Source organism: Puma concolor, chromosome D4, assembly GCF_028749965.1.
Source record: "Puma concolor isolate L17-30 chromosome D4, mPumCon1.1.hap2, whole genome shotgun sequence".
Lineage (NCBI taxonomy): Eukaryota > Metazoa > Chordata > Mammalia > Carnivora > Felidae > Puma > Puma concolor.
The window spans coordinates 21856653-21877962 of NC_141679.1; the positions used below are offsets into that span (position 1 = coordinate 21856653).

The 21310-nt window shown below is 43.9% G+C and overlaps 1 long non-coding RNA gene across 3 annotated transcripts; it reads left to right on the top strand.

The window, feature by feature from the left end:
- Positions 1–7367: 7367 nt before the first annotated feature.
- Positions 7368–20206, top strand: LOC147574753 (uncharacterized). 3 transcript variants are annotated; one of them, XR_015243291.1, is made up of 5 exons: positions 7368–8107; positions 11202–11235; positions 13869–14188; positions 15794–15922; positions 19971–20206. It is a non-coding gene; the product is annotated as an uncharacterized LOC147574753 (long non-coding RNA). The 3 variants fall into 3 exon arrangements; XR_015243290.1 differs by lacking the exon at positions 13869–14188; XR_015243292.1 differs by lacking the exons at positions 11202–11235; positions 13869–14188.
- The last annotated feature ends 1104 nt before the right edge of the window (positions 20207–21310 follow it).

Sequence of the window (21310 nt, forward strand, 5' to 3'; positions counted from 1 at the left end):
CTGGTGCAAAGAAGTCAGTTTCCAATTATATCCAATTTGCAGAGGAATATTAGGTCCTTATTCGTGGCAAAAGAAGGGAATGTGTAGGTGAAGTCCTAGTCAGGTTATGAAGGTGCTCTAGTCATGCCCAGAGCACAGGCCCAGTTGACCAGGACACATACAGTGTTTGATCCTCCAAAGTCAGAGGAGTACCTGACTAGGACAAGTCCAAGTTCTGTTTAACATTTCCTGGTGCTATCCCCCAATGCACCACCAGCGCTGTGCTTATGGGGGGCACTTGTGCTCTGTGTGGCTGAGGGACCACAAGTGTATCCAGTCGTAGCAGGCGTGGAGCTGTTCCCCAGAGCACCACCTGTGTTAGGGGTAAGAGGGCTCCCAGTGTCCTTCTGGGTGGTGCTGACATAGAGGCCTGCCATCATAGATGTGATACTGTCTGTATCCGCTATGGCACTTGCTGCGTTTGCATTGGGTCGGCCGCAATCATTCTGAGGTGAAGAACTACTAGGTTCTACATTCGTGGGAATGACGTTGTCCCCTCCACGCACACCATCTGCATGCTGGGCGGGAGGACCGCATTTGTGTGGAAGGATGGTGGAACTACAAGTGGGTCCAAGGGTAGAGCTAGTGCTGCCACTTGCAACTGCAGCAGAGGCAGTGTGGCCAGGCAAGTCCGAGGGGCTCTGTAGGGGGTAAACATGCACCCCTCTTGAAACACTTGTCTTCTGCTTGGTAGTGGCTCTTCCACACGAAGCATTTAGTTCTTGTGTACACGGCTTCCGGGTGCACTTCTGGCCAACGATAACAAGAGAGCTTCCACCTGCGGGAACAGCGTGGCCCTCTCCCACTACCCCATCACCTGGGTTTTGGACGGCTCGCCCCCTGACGCTCAGATTTAAGGAGGCTGGCACATGTCCTGACCCACATTTCGTGTCCGTGCTGGTTGCTCGGTGACGTGGGGCAAGTTTTCGTCGTGCAGATGGTGTCTGGGTGCCCTTGGGGCTAACAGGAACACGAGAGCTTGTACCTGTGGGAACAGTGTGGCCTTCTCCCACTACATCACCTGGGTTGTGGACTGCTCGCCCCCTCATGATCAGATTTAACAAGCAGGCTGGCACATGTCCTGATCCACGTTTTGTCTCTGTGCCGGTTGCTCGGTGACGTGGGGCTAGTTTTCGTTGTGCAGGTGGGCTCGGAGTGCCCTTGGGGCTAACAGGAACACGAGAGCTTGTACCTGCGGGAACAGCGTTGCCCTCCTTCACTACATCACCTGGGTTTTGGACTGCTCGCCCCCTCATTATCAGAATTACCAAGCAGGCTGGCACATGTCCTGATCCACGTTTTGTCTCCGTGCTGGTTGCTCGGTGACGTGGGGCAAGTTTTCGTCGTGCAGGTGGGCTCTGAGTGCCCTTGGGGCTAACAGGAACGCTAGAGCTTGTACCTGTGGGAACAGCGTGGCCCTCTCCCACTACATCACCTGGGTTTTGGACGGCTTGCCCCCTGATGATCAGATATAAGAAGCAGACTGGCATGTGTCCTGACTCATGTTTCGTCTCCGTGATGGTGGCTTGGTGACGTGGGGCAGCCTTTCTTCGTGCAGATGGGGTCTGGGTGCCATTGGGGCTAACAGGAACACGAGAGCTTGTACCTGCCGGAACAGTGTGGCCCTCTCCCACTACCCCATCACCTGGGTTTTGGACGGCTCGCCCCCTGCCGATCAGATATATGAAGCAGACTGGCATGTGTCCTGACTCATGTTTCGTCTCCGTGATGGTGGCTTGGTGACGTGGGGCAGCCTTTCTTCGTGCAGATGGGGTCTGGGTGCCCTTGGGGCTAACAGGAACACGAGAGCTTGTACCTGCGGGAACAGCGTGGCCCTCTTCCCCTACATCACCTGGGTTTTGGACGGCTTGCCCCCTGATGATCAGATTTAAGAAGCAGGCTGGTATGTGTCCTGACCCACGTTTCTTCTCGGTTCTGGTGGCTCGGTCACGTGGGGCAAGTTTTCTTTGTCCAGATTGGCTCTGGGTGTCCTTGAGGCTAACAGCAATACTAGAGATTCCACGTGAGGGAACAGGGCGGCCCTCTCCCACTACTCCATCACCTGAGGTTCTGATGGCTGGCCCCCTGCTGCTCAGATTTAAGGGGGAGGCTGCCTGGTGTCTTGACTTAGTCCTCTTCTCCACGGTGGCATCTCCTTTACATGAGGAAAGTTTTCTCTGTCGGGATGAGCCCCCGGGGCACTTATGGGTAGTGGGGACTGTAGAGTCTCCACCTGTGGGAACAGTACAGCCCTGCCCCACTGCTCCACTACCTGGGTTCTGGATGGGTGGGCCCCAAGTGCCTGGATTCAAGGTGGAGCTAGCATTTTGTCCAAATACGGGGACGGTATTTGTTCCTCCTAGAGCAGCAGCCATGCCATCACCACAGCGATTCCTGGTTGTCTGACCTAAAGTTGGAGCAGAAATGGTTCTTGGTACCCTGTTCAGTCCTGCCCCAAGGTGGAATGCTCCGGATGCCTGTGAATGAGCGGGGCCTGGGATGTACACACCACTGCCCATAGGGGCTGCACGTCCCGAAAACACATGTTGCCCTGAAGTACTGTCAGCTAACGGTGAGCCACCATCCCCGGTGCTGGGCATCCCCGTGGCAACTCCAAAGCCTGTTGTGGTAGATACGCCAATGGGCAGGATGCCTCGCTTGTCACTGGAGGCCGGCTGGATAGTGAGAGTGGTGATAGATGCGGAACCTGCCAAACCTGCCTTCACTGCGTTGTCTCTGGGCGGCTGGGCTACGAGAGCAGTTGGGCCCATAGCTTGTGTTGAGGCTACTGGCATTCCTAACAGGTGAGAATTATCAGGCTGCTGCCCATGATGATGCCCAGTTGTGGCCTGAGAGGTGATTCCTGGGTCAGAGTGGTTGGAAACTGAGGTCTGTCCGATGGAGGACTTTTTCGGTAAATGGATAGAGTCATGGGCCACCACAGTGCTGCCACAGGGTGGTGTGTTAGCAGAACCAGAAAGCACCATGTTAAGTGGGAAATGATTGTCCCTGGACTCAGGGGAGGAACAGAAGATGGAAGCCTGAGATGGTGATGGAGTGTCCATGGCTTCGCTGTTACAGGCCGAGTTGCAGGTTGCAGAGGGCTTGCCTACTGGAGTGGAGGTGACTCCAGAATCCGCAAGGGACAAGCTCCTGGAAACAGCAACACTGGCAAGAAGGGCTGTCTTGGGATCTCCAGGTGGGCTGGTGAAAACTGGAGACTCTGCAGGGCACCTCTGCTTCAAACTGCAACGACCCTGGGGAAATGAAGGAGATCCCATTCCGGATTCTTGGGGAGATCTGAAAATAACAGCCTTTGAAAGGGGAGTGGTGTCCATGTCGACGACACCAGGACCTGAAGTGAGCCTGGAGGCAGATGTAGATGCATTGGCTGCGATGGTAGAAGCAGCTGTCTTAGAAATGATGGGCTGGACAACTGAAACAGGGCTATGTGTGGAAGGCTTTGGAAGAGGGGCGGGTAGGATAGGAGGGGGGGAATGTACACACAGAGGCACTGGGGATTCTGCGATGCAGGAGGGTGGCTGTAAGGAGGGGGTTGAGGTGTTAGGAAGTGTGGTGATGTCAGAAATAAGACAGGTTACAGCAGTGACTGGCTGAAGAGGGCCTTCTTTCTTCACAGGAATTCCACAAATGAGATTGGAACTAAGATGAGGAACAACACCAGCAGGAACAGCTGGAGAAGGTTTAGAAACCATCTGGGCTGTCTCCTGAACAAGGTTTGCTATTAAAGATGGAGGGACAGAGGCAGTCGGGGGCTTGGCAGATTGGTCAGCCAAGTCATCAGTAGGAATGGGGACTTGCAAAGTGCCACTCGCCAAAAGCAGAGAGTTAGCGGTCTCTGAGGCAAGTAGGCATAAAGAAGTGGCTGACTGAGCATCTGAGCAGTCTCCTTTGATCTCTCTTTTGTCTTCCAAGGTCTTACTCCTCTGACATTTGGTATTCTTCAAGGTGTCCAGGTTTTTGTCAATAGCTCCACAAGGAAACCTAGGAAGTGGGGGCAACTGGCCCTGGCCCCACCACTGGGGCGGTGGCGGTGGCCGAGAATGGGACGTGGATGTTTTCCGTTTGCAGGGCCTACTGCTGGCAGATACAGGGGAAAAAGAGCTCCTTGATGAGATGCCTAGACGCTCATTAGCCTGTATCTCCTTCCTGGAGAGGTATGATGTGTCCCCAACAGGCTGATGGCTTTCACCTGACACTTCCTTTGTTGATGTCTCCTGCAGTAAGGGGCAGCGTGGGGGTGGGTCAGAGAGAGCTGCTGTATCTGTATCAGGCACGACATTTCCGGCTGGGCCATGTGGGGAGGTGACTGCGCGGCCTACAGGGCGGCAGTGCATCAGAGACTTCCGAGTATTCTCCCTCAAACGGTCTTCTGGAGGATTAGGATGCAGGTCCAAAGGTGCGGGACTGCGCTGTGAGGAAGTGAGAAGCCCACCGGTCTCCAGGGGACTAGATTTTAATGGTATGTGCCCAACGTGATGGGGGACCCTGTTCCCACCACTCTGCCCTTTGGTCTCTACAAGATCCTCCATCTTTTTTCTGGGATCTTCTTGGACCTTCTCCTCCACCCCAAATGGGCACAAAAGTGGGAGGTGCCTGGATGGTACCGGCTCCACAGCCTCCTCTACCTTCTCAGATAGTGAACGTGGGAGAGTGAATTTGCGCCCCAGAGGAGGGATCCTTTTGGCTCTGGAGTGTCCAAACATCATGGAATTACGAGCAGACAGCACAGGTTTTTTCGGAGACTGACTCCAGTTCACCAAGGGAGGGATCCCCAGAGGGGTACCTGAGGCCTTCGGGATGGGGTACCGCCTCTTGGGCTGGACGAATAAACTAGCCGGTAAAGGCCTAGGATTCCGGTGGAAGAGCCTGCGCCCAGGGCCCAGGGCAAGTGAAGGAGCAGCGGGGTGGTCCCGGCCAGGTGGTGGAACAGCATCGCGGGAGGGGGGGTGCAAGGGCCACACATCGCCAGGCAGCGGGCGGGAGCGGCAGAGGCGGCGGCGGGGGCGGGGTGGGAAACGAAACTTACAAAGCAGGTTGCCCATATCCGGCTGGTTGTGCGCCAAACGACCGAGAGATGGGAGTAAAAAAGCTGGAGAGCGCCTCCTGAGCTTCTGACTCCTTTCTTAGTCAAACAGGCACTGAGCCTGAGGGACTGAGCAGGGCCTTTGTGCGGCCTCCCACAAGATGGCGCGAACAGGGGCGCGCATGCGCAGCATGGCAAGTGACCTCAGCAAGGGCAAAGGGCGAGGCCCCAAAGCCCCGCCCCTTAGCCTCCCGCCTCTGGGACTTCCCGCCTGCGGCCAGCAGCCCTTGCTGGTGTATAGATTTCCGGCTGCCTGTGGCGGTTGTATGCAAGCAGCAGGGCCACTGCGTGGAGACTGTGGGGGAGTGCGGTGGCTGTGGGGCCTCTCAGCGCCTGGGTGTGTGTCGCCAGCCCTTCTCTCAGGAAAGACGAGCGCGGGAGCTCTGGACACTGCGGGGGAGGGGGGGGGCGGGTGGCCTGCTGCCCCCGGACCCTCTCTGCTTCCCTGTGAGGCCTAGAGCCAGGTGCATCTTTGCTAAGGCTGCCCAGGCCTTGAGCATCACCCTTCCGTGCGGACGCCAAACCCTGACCTGACTGCATGCTGCGCCCCAAGACCTCCCTTCCTGGCAGGCAAGTTCTTGCTTTCTTCCTTGTCGGGAATTTGGCGAAACCTTTACAATTGAGACCTCTCAGGTCACGCAGGTGCTGGTGGCTTAGCCGGGATTCAGACCCAGCGGAGTGACTCCAGAGCTCTTCCTCTGGACTGTTACGCCTCCTTACCGTATATGCATCGTAAGTTACCATTTTTTCTTTCCTTTTTTTTTAGTTCTTAGGGTACTTTGCACCGTGCCATACTCACGGGGAGCATAGGCACTGCCCAGTACCAGGTCTCCGTTGAACAGAAGTTCAATTCATAAATTAATCAGGGCCGCAATGGGTTCTGGCCTCAGAAGACCATGGCTCACGGACCGCCAGTTGTAAGCATAGCACCATCCCACATTTGTAACTGAGCTTTGCAGCCCGGAGTTTCTCTTTGGTCTACTCTGAAGAATCCAAATACGTAAGATTATATGTGAATATATAAAGACTGTATTCTAGATACCTTGTGGTCTACCTGAAGGGAATTCACCAGTTCCATATGGATGAGAAGCCAGTTTCTCCGGCCTTCTAGGAATGTGTCTAATAAGGCATCTCTTTAATGTCTAGAAAGCAAATATGTCATTTATTGTAAGTTAATAGTGGAGCAATGTATTGGATTAAAGTCACATCACCACAATTTGGTCATTGTGAGCATGCCAGCCGGGTCCATTCTTCACCTCACCTTGTTGGCATTTAAATATAATTCTAGAGATTCATATGCTCAAGAGGGGAGAGATATGCCTGGGTGTCTGGCAAGAGAAACTTGTATTATTGTCTAGGAGCTGAAAACTTCAGCATGAAGAAAAAGGTTTGAAAAATCTTGGCCTATGTGTGGCTTTGCCTAGTTTGAATCTTGTTTCTTTGGTTTACTTCATTGAAGTGTTTTCTCTCTCATGGTACTGATGTTGCATATCAGGTGCATGCCATGCATAAGGTTTAGAACCAAGAATCCTATAATCAGTACAAAAGTATATATATATATATACTTAAAAATTTTTATACATATACTATTATATTATACATAGTATGTAATATATATTATATATATACACACAGTAAAATCTTGGAGTGTGAGTACCTTGTTCTGCGAGTGTTCCACAAGACAGGTAGACATTTCTAATAAATATGAACTTGATAAATGAGTGATGTCTTGCAATACAAGGAGTACGTGATGTCAAAGGTCACATGACAATTGAGCCAATGGTTCTCTCTCTGTCTCTGTCTCTGTCTCTGTCTCTCTCGGTCTCTCTCTGTTTCTCTGTGGGATTGTGGGTGATGGTCTCCCATGCTCAGATGCTCTGTCTAGGATCACAGTGTTTGGCAGAAATGAGTGATTTTTCAGAGCAGTGGGAGGTGCCCACAACTGACACTAACTAGTGTATTTTTGTCACTTCAAAGCACCAATGAACAGTCCTTTGCTTTTCCATACAAGAATAAGCTTAGGAATGCATTGCTTCATTCTAGGTCAGGCTGCCTGCAGATATAGCCCCTTTCCTCTGCTGCCTTATTGCCGGTTCCATTAAATAAGTATATGACAAGAGCTTACTAATACTGTATGTAGTGTAGTCAACCTCCATTAGTGATAATGAAAGTCATCCTACACAACAGCCCTCCTCTCTCTTGTCTCCCTCATACTAGCCACACAAGTTTTCACAGGTAAGTGCATTTATGTTTCATTATATTTTATATTTTCTTTATTGTTTTGTATCACATTACAGTATCATAATGATTTTTGTATGAATATTTTTGGATTGTGGGACAAATCATCTGAGGTTCCATTATTTCTTATGGGGACATTGGCTCTGATATACAAGTGCTTTGGATCACAAGATGTTTCTGGAACAAATTATGCTCGCAAACTGAGGCTTTTACTGTATTTAGTTTTTTGTACATTTAAAGTAGCATTGGGCATAGTTTGTATCTTATACAATTAGTTTCAGTGCTCTGTTTATGAGAGCTTTTATAGTATGTTAGAGCCAGTTTGGACTTCCATCCCCAACCAGGTTGGAGGTTGGTAGGACACAAGAGGTTTTGCTCAGACCCAAATGCCGCTTGAAAAAAAGGAGAAATATAAGCCCTTTCTAATCTCTCTGGGAGCACAAATGATTTATAGATATGACATTTAACCACAGTCCCTTTGATATCATTTGAGTTCAGTAAGGAACAATTTCTTGATGTTGTTTGTTTGAACAGAAATAGCATGCTTGTACAATGTTGGGCAAAGATTTCTTCTAGGAACTCTGAAAAAGATGATTATGTCAGATATATTTGGACACAATAAATGACAGTCATGTTATTTCCATCTTTTTATTTCCCAGGACAAAGGGGCAAATTCAGCATATGATGAGTGTTGGGGCTTCAGGACAATACAAGGAAGTTTGGGTGAGGACATCCCATAAAAATCTACCTCTTGATTTTTCTTGTCAAATGGGAGTAGACAGGAGGGATGCTGTTTTGAAATATAGACCATTCTCTTACTTGTCCTTAAAGGCAAAATATGTTAGATGGCAATGATTCTTCTGAGCTAATTTGCCTTGGCAGAAGCCAATGTGTCGAGACAGAACTTGTGAAGGCAAAATAATTTTTGAGCGATTAATTTAATCATTAATAAAAATATTTTGATACTAACAGCAAATTATAGTTGCCAGGAGGATTCTTTCTCATTTGACAATTTATGAAGCACCAATCTCCAGTCTAGTAAATGAAGCCAGGGGTGTGTAGTTTGAATGGAATTGGTAGTAGGGACAGTGAACCATGGCTGACACCCTGTGATGGAACACTCCCTCCCTGTTCCCTTGTCTTGCCCACCAGCAATCTGAGGTGATTCATACAGAGTTAATATGGAGGGAAGACTGAGTGATCCATGAAACTCGTAAGTGAACTTTTTTTTTCCCCTAAAATAACTTTTGTCTGCTAGGTTTCAACCCCTGTTCTGTCTTCTGTTTACTAGAAACAGGGCTCAGCAGAAGCTCACTGGCCTTGTGCAGCCCCTTCTTTGGAAGTCCTTTCTTGATCCCTCCATTCATCGGTCTTACATTTCACTTTTTGCCTTCTAGAAATGTATCAAAATCTTTCTGTGGTTGTGACTGCCACATTCTCTTGGCTTTGATTGGTTTTCATTTTGGTATTTCTGTACTTTTATTAACTATGGTTTCCAGGAGGAACAGAAAGTAAACGTGTTTTTCTAGTCTGCTGGCTTGAACTAAAAATACCTGTTGATTTTAGCATCCAACTTTCCCATATAAGAAAAAAACCCAACCTCAGCATTCACCTTTCTTGTGAAATCACTAAGGGTTTAGGAGGTAGCAATTTCTAATAGGAAAATAATACCTATCTCATGGAGTTGACTTAAGAATTAAATGAGATGGTGAACATGAAAATTATTTGTAAAGCTAAAGTTCTCTAAGAATTTTTTTGTTATTATTTTATTTGTTGCTATTTCAATGTTACTATTTTTTTTTGTTGCTACTTCAACTTCCCCTGAAAGCTGTTTATGACATTGCTTATGTGAGAAAATATCTCCTCGTTTATTGTTTTGAAAACCAGACTGTATTTTCAGTAGCTCAGTGGAAATGGCATTGTTGTTTTTGAAGATTAGGGGTAAAGACACGAATGTTCCTTGACACCTATCACTTTGTAATATTTTTAGCAACTAAGTGACTCATGTCTTCTTCCAGTTTTGTTGAGGATCTACTAGCAGCCAGTTATTAGGTGGTGGAACACATTTTTCAGATTTTAGATATTTAGGCTTTGTGGGCCATGTACAGGTTCTGTACCTTCTTCTCCTCCTTCTTCAACAACCTTTCACAATGTAAGAACCATGATTATATCACGGATCATACAAAAACAGGCTGAGAACCCGATTTGATCTGTGGACCCTTATTTGCTAACCCCTGCTCTACGTTCATAGAGTAGAAGGTATATCCTTGGGTAATTCACTTCTTGAAATTAATTATTGGTCTTCCTGAATTTGTCTTTACTCCTCTCCAGTCTCCAATCAACATGGCATCCAGAGATATTCTGTTAAAACTTAGGTCATATCATATCACTCAAGTCACTTCAGTTGTTCACTCAAGACAAAAACCGACGTCCTCAAAACGCTTCCACAGCCCTGGCAATCTGGGCCTCCATTTCCTTTCCGAGTTCATTTCCTTCTCCTCTCTACTTTGTTCGCTCTATCCTCCACACCCTGACATCCTCTCTGTTCCTTGACTATTCCAGGCACATTCTTTTGCCTCACTGCTTTCCATCTGCCTATTGCCTCTGCTTGCAGCATTCATTCCTCAGATAGGTACATTGCTGTCTCCCACATTCACCTCATGTTCTTTCTTAAATTTCATCTCCCCATAAAGCCTTCATTGATTGCTTAATTTTGCATTGCAACCTCTTCCCATCAACTAATAATGTCAATATCCCTGCCCTGCTTTCTAGTGCTCTCTAGCACTTACCTAATATACTAGTTTCTTATCCATTTGTTTATTTTTTGTTTATATGTTTATACTTAAGTTTAAATATTTGCTCATTTGTTTATTTTTGCCCCCCCCCCTACTTAGAAAGAGGGGATATTCATCTGTGTTGTCCACATGTCTGTAAAACCTACTAGAGAAGGTTTTGTTTACCGAGAAGAAAATTTTCTTTGACTGAATGAATAATTGTGTGCATGAGTTAATGAACGAATCTCCAGGGTTTCTGAATTGAGGATTGATGTAAAGAGGAAGGCAGATGGTTGGGACAAGGTACTGCAAGAAGCAGTATTTGTAGTTCTCTGATAACTAATGAAATACATAGGTGTTTGTTAATTTACGTAGTTTCTGGGAGAGCTGGGAACTAGTCTGGGGATCCATATCATCAAGATTTTTATAGTGCATTCTGTAGAGTTATTTTCAAGCATGTACAAATACCAATGAAAATGTGTGCATTCATATACACCTCTGTTTTACCTTATTTGATACTTTATAAGAGCCCCTCAAAGTAGGGATGGGAAGTATTAATATCCCTCCTTTATGATAATGAACTCCCTTTGCTCAAGGTTACATGATAATTTAGTTGCAAATGTCAAACTAGACTCAGGGTTTTTGAGTAGATCCTCCCTAGAAACCCACGATGTTAATAAAACCCACAAAAGTTCATTTGGCATCCAATGACGCCCACACTACAGACTTATTTATGGGCCATCCATTTTGATGAAGAAGTGATTTAGCTTATACAGGCAAGAGTATATTAAGTTTTTTCCTCTATTAATATTAGTAATGGAAAAAGTGGGCTCTAATATCCTCAGGTTGGTTTGAGACCATCATATCTGCATTATGGGCATGGAGATGTTTAGCCAGGATATGCTTCTCTGCCACTCAGAATTCCCATAATATATAGTGATATGTATGGAAACAGATAAGGGACATGTGGGTAATTATGAGTCCTTCAGCATGATTTTTCCAGAAGCCTTGCCTTAAAATGAATATTGTTTGGACATTTTCAGCTGTGAAGAATTCGTTTGGATGTTAATTTTCACGGTAAGTGAAATGAGCTTGTTTTATCTCTGTTGCCTCCCATACACCTTTCTCCAACCTCTGTTTTGTGTTTGGAAAGACTTTTAGAAATGAAACCTCAAGATAAAAACAAAATGACAATGTAGATGATACCTGGGATATTTTGTTGGCTTACATGAACATGCAGAATTAAATATGATCTAGTTCAAATGTTTATTTTATTTTAATATTGTATATTGGGATGGAACCTCCAAAGTGCCGGAAACAGGAATTCACCTGTCCTTTGTGGAACTGCAGCCCATATACACCTTCAAGAACTCCTTTTGTTCTTCCTTGACTCATCTTCAGGCACCACTGTTTTCTATGTATCTAGTATATAGCTTATTTAGTTTTAAGAATTTTCCAGATTCAGGGCGCTTGGGTGGCTCAGTCGTTTAAGCATCTGGCTTCTGCTCAGGTTATGTTCTCACGGTTTGTGGGTCCAAGCCCCCCGTCGGGCTCTGTGCTCACAGCTCAGAGCCTGGAGACTGCTTCAGATTCTGTGTCTCCCTTTCTCTCTGCCCTCCCCCACTTGTGCTCTGTCTCTGTCTCTCAAAAATCAATAAATGTTAAAAACTGTTTTTTGGAAAAAGAAAAAAAAGAATTTTCCAGATTCTTCTTAATATGCAGTTCTCCAATTCCTATCATGCCGAGTCTTGCACCAGTTACATATAACAGAAGAGTTTTATTTCTCTGTATCGTTCAAAACCCAATAAGAGAGCAACGCACTGGGGCCGATGATATGTAGGTTCTTATCCCAGATATACCATAAAATAATTGTGTCCCCTTGGGAAAATCATAGTTATTTTGGACCCCTTTCCTTTTCTTATTTTTATAGAGTTTTGTCCTAGATGATTCAAAGTAGCATGTGCACTCCTTGAGTGATAGTTAAAATGTTACTGGTATTCTAAACAAATGAAGACAACTGCGCCTAAAGCTGTACATCTTTTCTGTGGCTGTGTTTTTCAAGCTGCCTCCATTTTACAGATGGTAAAATGACAGAGCACAGCAGATGCAGATTATTTAACCAGAGGCTCCAAAGTAGATGGAACTAAACCACAAGTTTCCATTTCTTTCTGAAGCTCATTTAGCCAAAACATAGGCTGCTGAATATTAAGCTGTGAAGCATATCATCAGTATGTTTGAGGGAGGCTGTTCTTATGGGATTGCTCACTAATAGCAGGAAGTTTTGAAATTCTTACAAGATCACCTAATCTTGTGAGATTTACAGTTCTGTTTTCATATCAAGCAAGTCCTATCAGTGCCAGGTAATCATCTTAATTTCCAGTTGCTTCTCTGAACTAAACTTCTGAACCTCTTGAGGGTTTCTTCTTGCTATCTGAAATTTTTGCCAGAATAGCCTTTTTTTTAGAGAGTACATTCAGGTTTCTATATTCCACATAAGAAAGAGAGATTCAGTGAGTCAGGGTAGGGGTTAAGCCCTCCTTCCCATTGTGGTATTGAACTCCCGGCAAAATATAGTCATTAAGAGACAAATTTCCTCAAAATAGAAAAGTAGTTATCTCAGACTTTCAATATCAAATAAGTATTTTTACATTTCCCTGTAATACATGTGTTTATTGTACCTAGACAGACAGGCAGACAGACACACACACACACACACACACACACACACACAGGAATATTATTCAGCCTTAAAAAGGAATGACATTCTGATCAATGCTACAGCATGGATGAACCTTGAAACTATTATGCTAAGTGAGGTAAGTCAGTCACAAAAAGATAAAGGTGTGATTCCACCTAGCTGAGATATTTAGAATAGGCAAATTCATAGAAACAGAAAGTAGAATTGCGGTTTTGGAGAGTTGGGATGAATGGGGATTGGGATGTTGTTATTTTTATGGGTATAGAGTTTCACTCTAGGGTGATGAACAAGTTCTGGAGGTGGGTGGTGGTGATGATTGTACAACACTGTGAATGCACTTTGATATCACTGAATTGAACACTTAACATTTTATGTTATGCATAGTTTGCCACCATAAAAAAAGACTAAATGTGTGAATGAAGCACAGTTTTTATATACAACACATAAAGCATGTCCATGAAAGAAAATAAATTGGTAATGTGGACTTTATTAAATTTTAAAATATCCACTCTGTGAGGACAGCGTTCAGAGAATGGAAAGTCAAGCCCCCTTGCTAGGAGAATATATTTTCAAAATACATATCTAAAGAAAGATATGCATACAAAATATTCAAAGAAGTAGTAAAATGTCACAATAAGAAAGTAAATTCCCCAAATTGAAATAAATGAGGCAATATGAGTAGACATCTTAGTGGATAGTATACGTAAATGAGAAATAGGCATGCATAGGTTGCTGAACATTGGGGAATTATTGGAAAATGATATGCATGGTGCATTAGAGAAAAACAAAACACCAGTTAGATGCTCCACCCATCTGTTAAATGGCTAAATACCCCAAACTGACAATACCACTTCCTGGTGTGGATGTGGGACAACAGGAAATCTTATTTATTGCTAATGGGAATGCAAATGGTACAGCCTCTTGAGAAGACATCTTGCCAGGAAAAAAAAAAGAAAACAATAAAATAACGTAAAATTTTACATTATGTGTATTTTACCACAATAAAATACAGATTAAATGTGTGATTGAAACTGATGCAAAAAAACTTCAAGAAAAGGAGGCATGTAAAGATGACAAAGACAAAGATGATAGACTGTTTCTTAATGACCGAACAATTGTTAACACTAACATATCAGAACCAGCAAATTGCGGATAACAACTGAAAGCCAGATCCTCAGATAATTTAATCCTTGAGAAAAGACCCCGGAAACAGAAGAATAAGAGAACTCAGAGCCATCAACAGATAAATTCCAGTGGACTTGATCACTGGAAGATCACTCAAAGATTCCCGTCTTTGTAACTTTTAAGTACTCCTTGTACATTGTTATGTGGGTAAGAGCATATTAAGGTGCTTCATCATTCGATCCTTCAAACAAGCAAAAATCTTGGGATTACCATTGTTTGTTCCTCCCTCATGACTTCTTATCACCAGATTTGAATACATCAAGCATATTGGGTTCTGATTCTTGAAGACCTTTTCATCTGTTCTCTGGTTTCCGTGGCAGGCCCATAATGTTTCTTGCAGGAATTAGTAATTCCTTTTTCTTCCCCCCTTGAATGGGTCCTCGAAATTTCCATTAGAGTAGTCTTGCTAAAATGCAGATGTGGTCTATCCGTTGAGTCATCATTAAGTGGCTTTCTGCTTACAGATATTCATGGTGTCTAAATCCTGTAATCATTTCTCCCACTATTCTCCACTTCATTTTCCTGGAGTATCTGAACAGTTCACTATCTTGGATTATGTTTTTCCTTCCACCACAAATTCCTTTCTCTCTGTTGTGCACCTGAAAAACCCACTTCATTTTGCAAAACTCAATTTACACATTATTGTGAAGTCCTTTTAGTGTTGTGATCACACTCTCCTTTTTGCTACCATTGCACTTTTGCATGCTTGATTGTTGCATTTGCTACACTGTATTTTAAGGACATTGTATGAGGACACTTGCTGAGGCTCGGGACTATCTTTTTTCATCTGTTGATGTTGCTTCTGCATGTTACTTGGTGTGCAGTGGTCAGCCGTAAAAATGAGATTTTAATAAATTAAAAATAGTTATGTACATATATCACTGTACAGATGTAACAGAAAAACCATTAATGTTGCTGCTAGAAGTTCACCTTTGGTAAATGCTGGTGGTACTTGACTCCACTTATATTTTTTTTTTTTGCTATTTTATATATTCCGGCCTTAAATCTGGTCTTTATTTCTATACATGTCTTTATGACTAATTCAAGAACAGCAGATATGAAGGTAGAGCTAGGCCACAGGCCATATTTGCTGGAATAGTAAATAAATGTATTTTTGGTGAAAAAGTCCTGAAGCGTATAGGGCCGTGTTCTCCTTTTGAGTCATGTAGACGATCCACTTCCAAAGAGTTTTATCAGCAGCTAATCAAGATGTTTTTGCACCAGGCTCCTGATTAGCTATTAGTGTACTAATAGTAAGTCAGGGTTAAAGTAGTTTCTGATTTGTTTTACATTGTAAATGTTGGGCAAGGGGTTGTGTTTTTCTTTTAATGCTGAAGTGGGGGTGGGGAGTACCAAATGTTCCTTCCCCACTCTTGATAATTTAGTCATGTCAGGAGAGCTCATTAGGTAATTTCAACTCTGCTTCTTTACTTACTCTGCCTCTAGGGTGGTCAAAGGACATACACAGAAAGTTTAAGAAGAATTAACTGGGCATGCTTGCCTTGATTAATTCTGTTCTCTTCCTTGAGAGTGTGAGTGGGTCTTCTGTTTCTCCAGTCCTGTGTATTACTAGGTGGTAATCTGCCCGATTCTGGAGTTCATTTATGGGGCAATTTAGCTCTCATTCAAACTGGGGTTCTCAAACCTGGGTTATCAATAATAGTAAAAGGAATATTTTAACCTTTATCTTTCCTCTTTTATTTTGTAACCTACTCCAGACCTAGGTGTAACAAGAGTGTTGTACTTTTCCAGGACAATTGACAGACACTAATGCTGGAAGCCGAGCCATCCCAGCCTGAGTGGCAAAGCCTGGGCTGTGGACGGATTGGTGACTGCAAGGCGGCCAACCGACACTGAAGCTTCTTGTACTCCTGCTTTTAGGTAATTTGGCCTTAAAACTACCTGGGGTATAGTCTGTTGGGGAATTGCCCTCGACAGGCCCCCTGGGAAAAGAACCAGTAGGAAAGGAAATAAGGTTCCGCAAGAAATTGTGCGGCCTTACGTTTAGCCCTTGCCATCCCCTATGGAGACTCCTCATACCTTTGCCAGCAAAGAGGGCCTGTATAGGAGAGACATATGGATTTGAAAGCCCCACTCCGGTAACTAGGGAGTGTATCTATGGACACAGGTCACTCTGACCCCTAGCCCCACTTGGCCCCCAGGAGGCATTCCAGATGATGATTGAATCTAGTCGGTTAAGCTACAGAATGGTTCATTGGTTCCTAGGTGCATTGTGTCTCTGAGAATGTATAAGGCGTGGATTTCTTTTTTTTAAAAAAAAAAAATTTTTTTTACTGTTTATTTATTTTTGAGACAGAGAGAGACAGAGCATGAACTGGGGAGGGGCAGAGAGAGAGGGAGACACAGAATCGGAAACAGGCTCCAGGCTCTGAGCCATCAGCCCAGAGCCCGATGCGGGGCTCAAACTCACGGACCGCGAGATCGTGACCTGAGCTGAAGTCGGACGCTTAACCGACTGCGCCACCCAGGTGCCCCATAAGGTGTGGGTTTCTAAGGCCCTCTTGGCCCCCTTCCTGGCACCTCGGACCCAGGTGAACACTTTGGTTATTCAAAACCACGAATGGTTCAGGGAAACAACTAAGAGGTCATGTCCCTGTAACTGTTCCATTTGAGGTGTTGAGAGATAAATAACCTTTCGTGAAAACAACAAAGCAAATACTTTATAAATTATAGATAAACATAGATACATAATAAAAACAATAAAAGAAATTAATAAGCAAAGGGCAGGAGGGAACGTTATGACAAAACAATCATGTTATTCCTTATTGGGTGATTATACAAAAGAACAATTTTAGAATTGGGTAACGTTAGAAAAACATAGATGGCGTATGTTACAAGGAAATCATTAGCATATATAATGCCACGTTTACTGCAGTAAATCGGCCAGTTCAACACACTGCTGTTGTCTGTGTCCATTTTTATTTTAGTTTTTTATTTTAGCTTTTTATTTTAGTTTTTTATTTTTATTTTTGTTTTAGTTTTGTTTTATTTTCACTTTTTCGCGGACGCCGTTCATCCTTCGGGAACCCCTGGACCTGCTGGAGCCGGACTCAGCGCGCTAACATTTGGTTCATTCCCTGAGAACACTGAGAAATAAAAAGGAACAGAGTTTGGAAAGTAAAATGTCCATGTGGAAAGTGTTTTGGTATTGCCAGAGAAGATGGCTTTGTGCTTGGTCTGTCTTAGGTGGTAGGACATTGTGACCTTTGACAGTTTGAAAATATTTAGGTTAGGTCAGGCAGGTTTGGGCAGTAAACCACTAATGCCTGAGAAAGGTTTATTGCATGCTGTGTTAGTTTTCTGTGGCTGCCGTAAAAATGACCACAAACTTGGCTTCAGCTATAGAAGTTTCCTCTCTCGTGGTTCTGGAGGCCAGAGGTATCAGCGGGTCTCTACTCCCTACAGATTATGTAGGGGAGAATCCATTCTGTGCCTCTTTTAGCTTCTAATGGTCGTTAGCTTCCTTGGCTTACAGCCATATCGGTCAATCTCTGACTTTGTCTTCACATCACTTTCTCCACTGTGTGTCTGTATCTTCCTTTTTTCTGCCTCAAATCCCCCTCTGCCCTTCCTGTATAAGGACACTTGCTGTTGTATTCAGGGCCCACCTGAATTACACCTTCAAATACTTTTTGTCCAAATGTGCTAACAATCATAGATTTTAAGAATGAGGATATGGGCCTCTCTTTTGGGGAGGGGGGTGCATCATTCAGCCCACTCCATCAGCCATAAGATACTTTGATTTTGACTGATGAATGCATGCAGAGTGTCAGTTTCTGTAGTCACTTATGTAAAGGTCTGGCTTAAAGAAAAGGGGCCTTGGGGAGTTGCAGGTGGCTGAGAGAATGGAGCAGAATAAAAAAGGTACCAGGAGGATCTTTAGGCACTGGACTTTGAGGGCGCCCAGAAATTTACAGGGCGGGGAAGTCTTAGGCAACTGCCCACGTTAGTTTACTTTTCAGTACACCTTTCCTAAGCAGGCTTGATGGAAACAAAGACTCCATTGTAGGGAAAGTTTGATAAAACCTGTCAGTATTGACATACATGGCTTGCCATAGGCTCAACTGATCCATTTGCCATGTGGACCCACTGACTCTGAATTTGTCAATTATGTGTGAGAAAGAAATGTTCTCTAAGAGGTAGCCTTCTGTGGTCTACACAATTCCATAGCAGGAGGCAGTGAAAATGGCCACGTTGGCACAGGACTGTAAAATCTGTCAGAGACTGCAGATGCAACGTCATTAGACGGAACACATCATCAGTTCAGTAATGCACTGTGAACAACAGGTGATCAAAGAAGTGTAAATGAAGCATCTATGGATGATCAGTGCACAGTGTTGTGCCCTGTCCATGGCAGACTCATAGTACCAAGTGCACTTGATGCTGAAAGAATCCTCTTTCTCAAGTCAACAACGTCAGATAAATAGCATAGACTAGTGGACCTCCTAGTGAGGCTGAAGTCAAAGGGACTTTATTTTTCTCTCAAATGCCATTGAGTTTTTGCTGTGTTCTTTGGGCACTTTCTGTACTGGATTCTGAGAACAAAAATTTGCCTAGTTTCAGTGTTCTGGGAGTCAGGAGTTGGCTTGCTTTCTGCATGTTTTGGTTGCGAGGCTAGTTCTGAAAAATCAAGATTTCTTATTAACTCTCTGTCCTCATTAAAAGCTTGGTTCATGAGAGACCAGTAAAACAGCTGAAGCCCTAAGAGGCCTCTCCCCATGTCACAGTGGGAAATCTGAGCAGCAAATACTGAAGGAGCCCTCGGTCCCACTCAGGCACTGAGAACCCTTGCCACTGAGAATGAACCAAGTAAGACATTGGGGAGGATTATTTATGGACGTTTAGGACTTTGGACTTTTACTCACAATAACAAAGAAACAAGATTTCAAAACTGGGCTTTAACACTTTGAGACTTTCATCTATAAGAGGGTTTGGTCTGTGTCCTTAATTTCTCCCCAACGCATTTGATAATGGCAAGGGTTTACTTTCAAATTTGGGACATTTCTATGATTCTCAGATTGTATTATTGGAATGGCTTTATATATTTAATCTTAATTTGTCATTTAACCTCATCCAATTTCTGTAGTTAATTGTAATTTAGGATGGCTAATAGAAGATAGGGTTGGTTTTCATCATTGGATATGAATAGCCTTGGAGTTAATCTAATTAATGCAGTTTCTCACCCATATCAGAGACTTCTGAGATAAAAATCTAACTTGCCCACCAGTGAGACTTCAGGGTGTATTTCAATGCATTAAGCAAAAGCAGGGAAGCGCCAGTGAAAATTTTTCTTCTTCATTTCTAATGTACCTCTATGTGAAAGGAATTTGATTAGAGTAACTGACCTTCCTGTTCCTCTACTCACTGATGCTGGGCAGGGGAAGTGGCCTATTTGACTGCTAAGGTTGAGAGGAATAAACAGCCATATTTTGCTCAGCTCTTCTTTTCTTCATCTTGTGAGTGAGGCAAAAGTTCTCTATTCCCCTAAGCTGCATGGGTGTGGGTCTTACATGGGCATGCCCCTCTCACATAGGTTTGTCTGGAACCATCTTGCTACATACAAAAAGTGGATAAATTTAGCATATAATTAATTCTAGAGTGCAGGTAACAGACTCATTTGACTCTCTGTTAAGCCAGGTTTTCCAACATGGGTGCTGTCATTAAAAAGGTGACATCATGTGTGGGTCCCAGCAAAATGAAAATGTGTGGCCCCTTGTTTAAAATGGAAGGACAAAGTGCTATTAAAAGCATTTAGACTGGGTTGAATAGTGCCTGCCTCCCAAAAGTCACATCCCTTGGAACCTGTGAATGTGACCAAATACATCTTTTTTTGGATAGAATCAAGTTGAGATGAGACCATACTAGGCTAGGGTAAGCCCCTAATCCAATGCCTACTGTCCTTGTGCAGAGGAAGGGTTTGGAGCTGCACGGACAAATAGAGGAAAGACGGTCATGGGACAAGAGAGGCAGATACTGAGGCAATATGGTTCTGCTGCTGAGAACACCAAGGATTCCCAACAACCACCAGAAAGAAGCCAGAAGAGGCAAAGAAAGATTCTCTCCTAGATCCTACCTGTTGGCACCTTGATTTGGGACTTCTAGCCTTCAGAACTGTGAAAGAATAAATTTCTGTTATTTAAGCCACCCAGTCTGTGGTATTTTGTTATGGCAGCCCTGGGAGATTAATATAGTATTTAAATATAAAGTTTTTTTTTTCCTTTTTTTCTGTATCCTCTCTCAACTTGTCCTGGTGGCTTTTTTTTTTTTTTAATTTGCTATGTAATGTTTTTCTGAATAAAGGTTTAAATTATTGTGACTTTTACTGTTCCTCTTTACATCATGAAATGTCAGTTTTACATGCAAATATAAGAACATTTCTCTCATATGCAAAATCACTGAAAAATTACACAATTCCTATTTTATAGTTTGCATATATACACATAAGTATTTTTTAAACCAGAACAGGGGAAATCCTATACAAACTAACTCAACTGTTTTTTTTTAATTTTTTTTTTTAATGTTTATTTATTTTTGAGAGAGACAGAGACAGAATGCCAGTGGGTTAGGGGCAGAGAGAGAGAGGGAGGCACAGAATCCAAAGCAGGCTGCAGGATCTGAGCTGTCAGCACAGAGCCTGATGTGGGGCTCGAACTCACGAGCTGTGAGATCATGACCTGAGCCGAAGACGGACGCTCAACCGACTGAGCCACTCAGGCGCCCCTAACTCAACTGTTTTTATTTAATTTCTTGATAAGTACACATTCCACCTTTGCTTACCTTACCAACGAATAAGGAAGGATTCAAAAGGAACTATGGGTTGCCTTCTCTTCTCTTTTCCATATATGTCGTCATTCTAAGTAGTTGGCTAATACTGGGAAGTAACTAAGTAAGAAAGGATTAGAAAGATTTTTTGGCCAATCCTGTTTCTTAAAACACACTTGCTTTTCTTTCTGCATTAGAGGTAACTTTTGGTTCAAATGGAAAGTGTGGCCTCTGAGAACTGTTAACACCTTCAGTTGCAGATGTGACCATGAACACAGAATTCTGGTGGACCCACAATGCGTGGGAACTCAGACTCCAAATGAGTACAAAATAAACATGTTGTGGAAGCCACATGACAAGCAGGTACAAGCTATTATGTGAAGGTAACAGCAGGAATGGTGACAGACACACATGGTTCATCTTACCTCCTTTGCTCACATGCATATTCTATCGTCCCACTAGCTTCACATACAAACACAAGTTTAA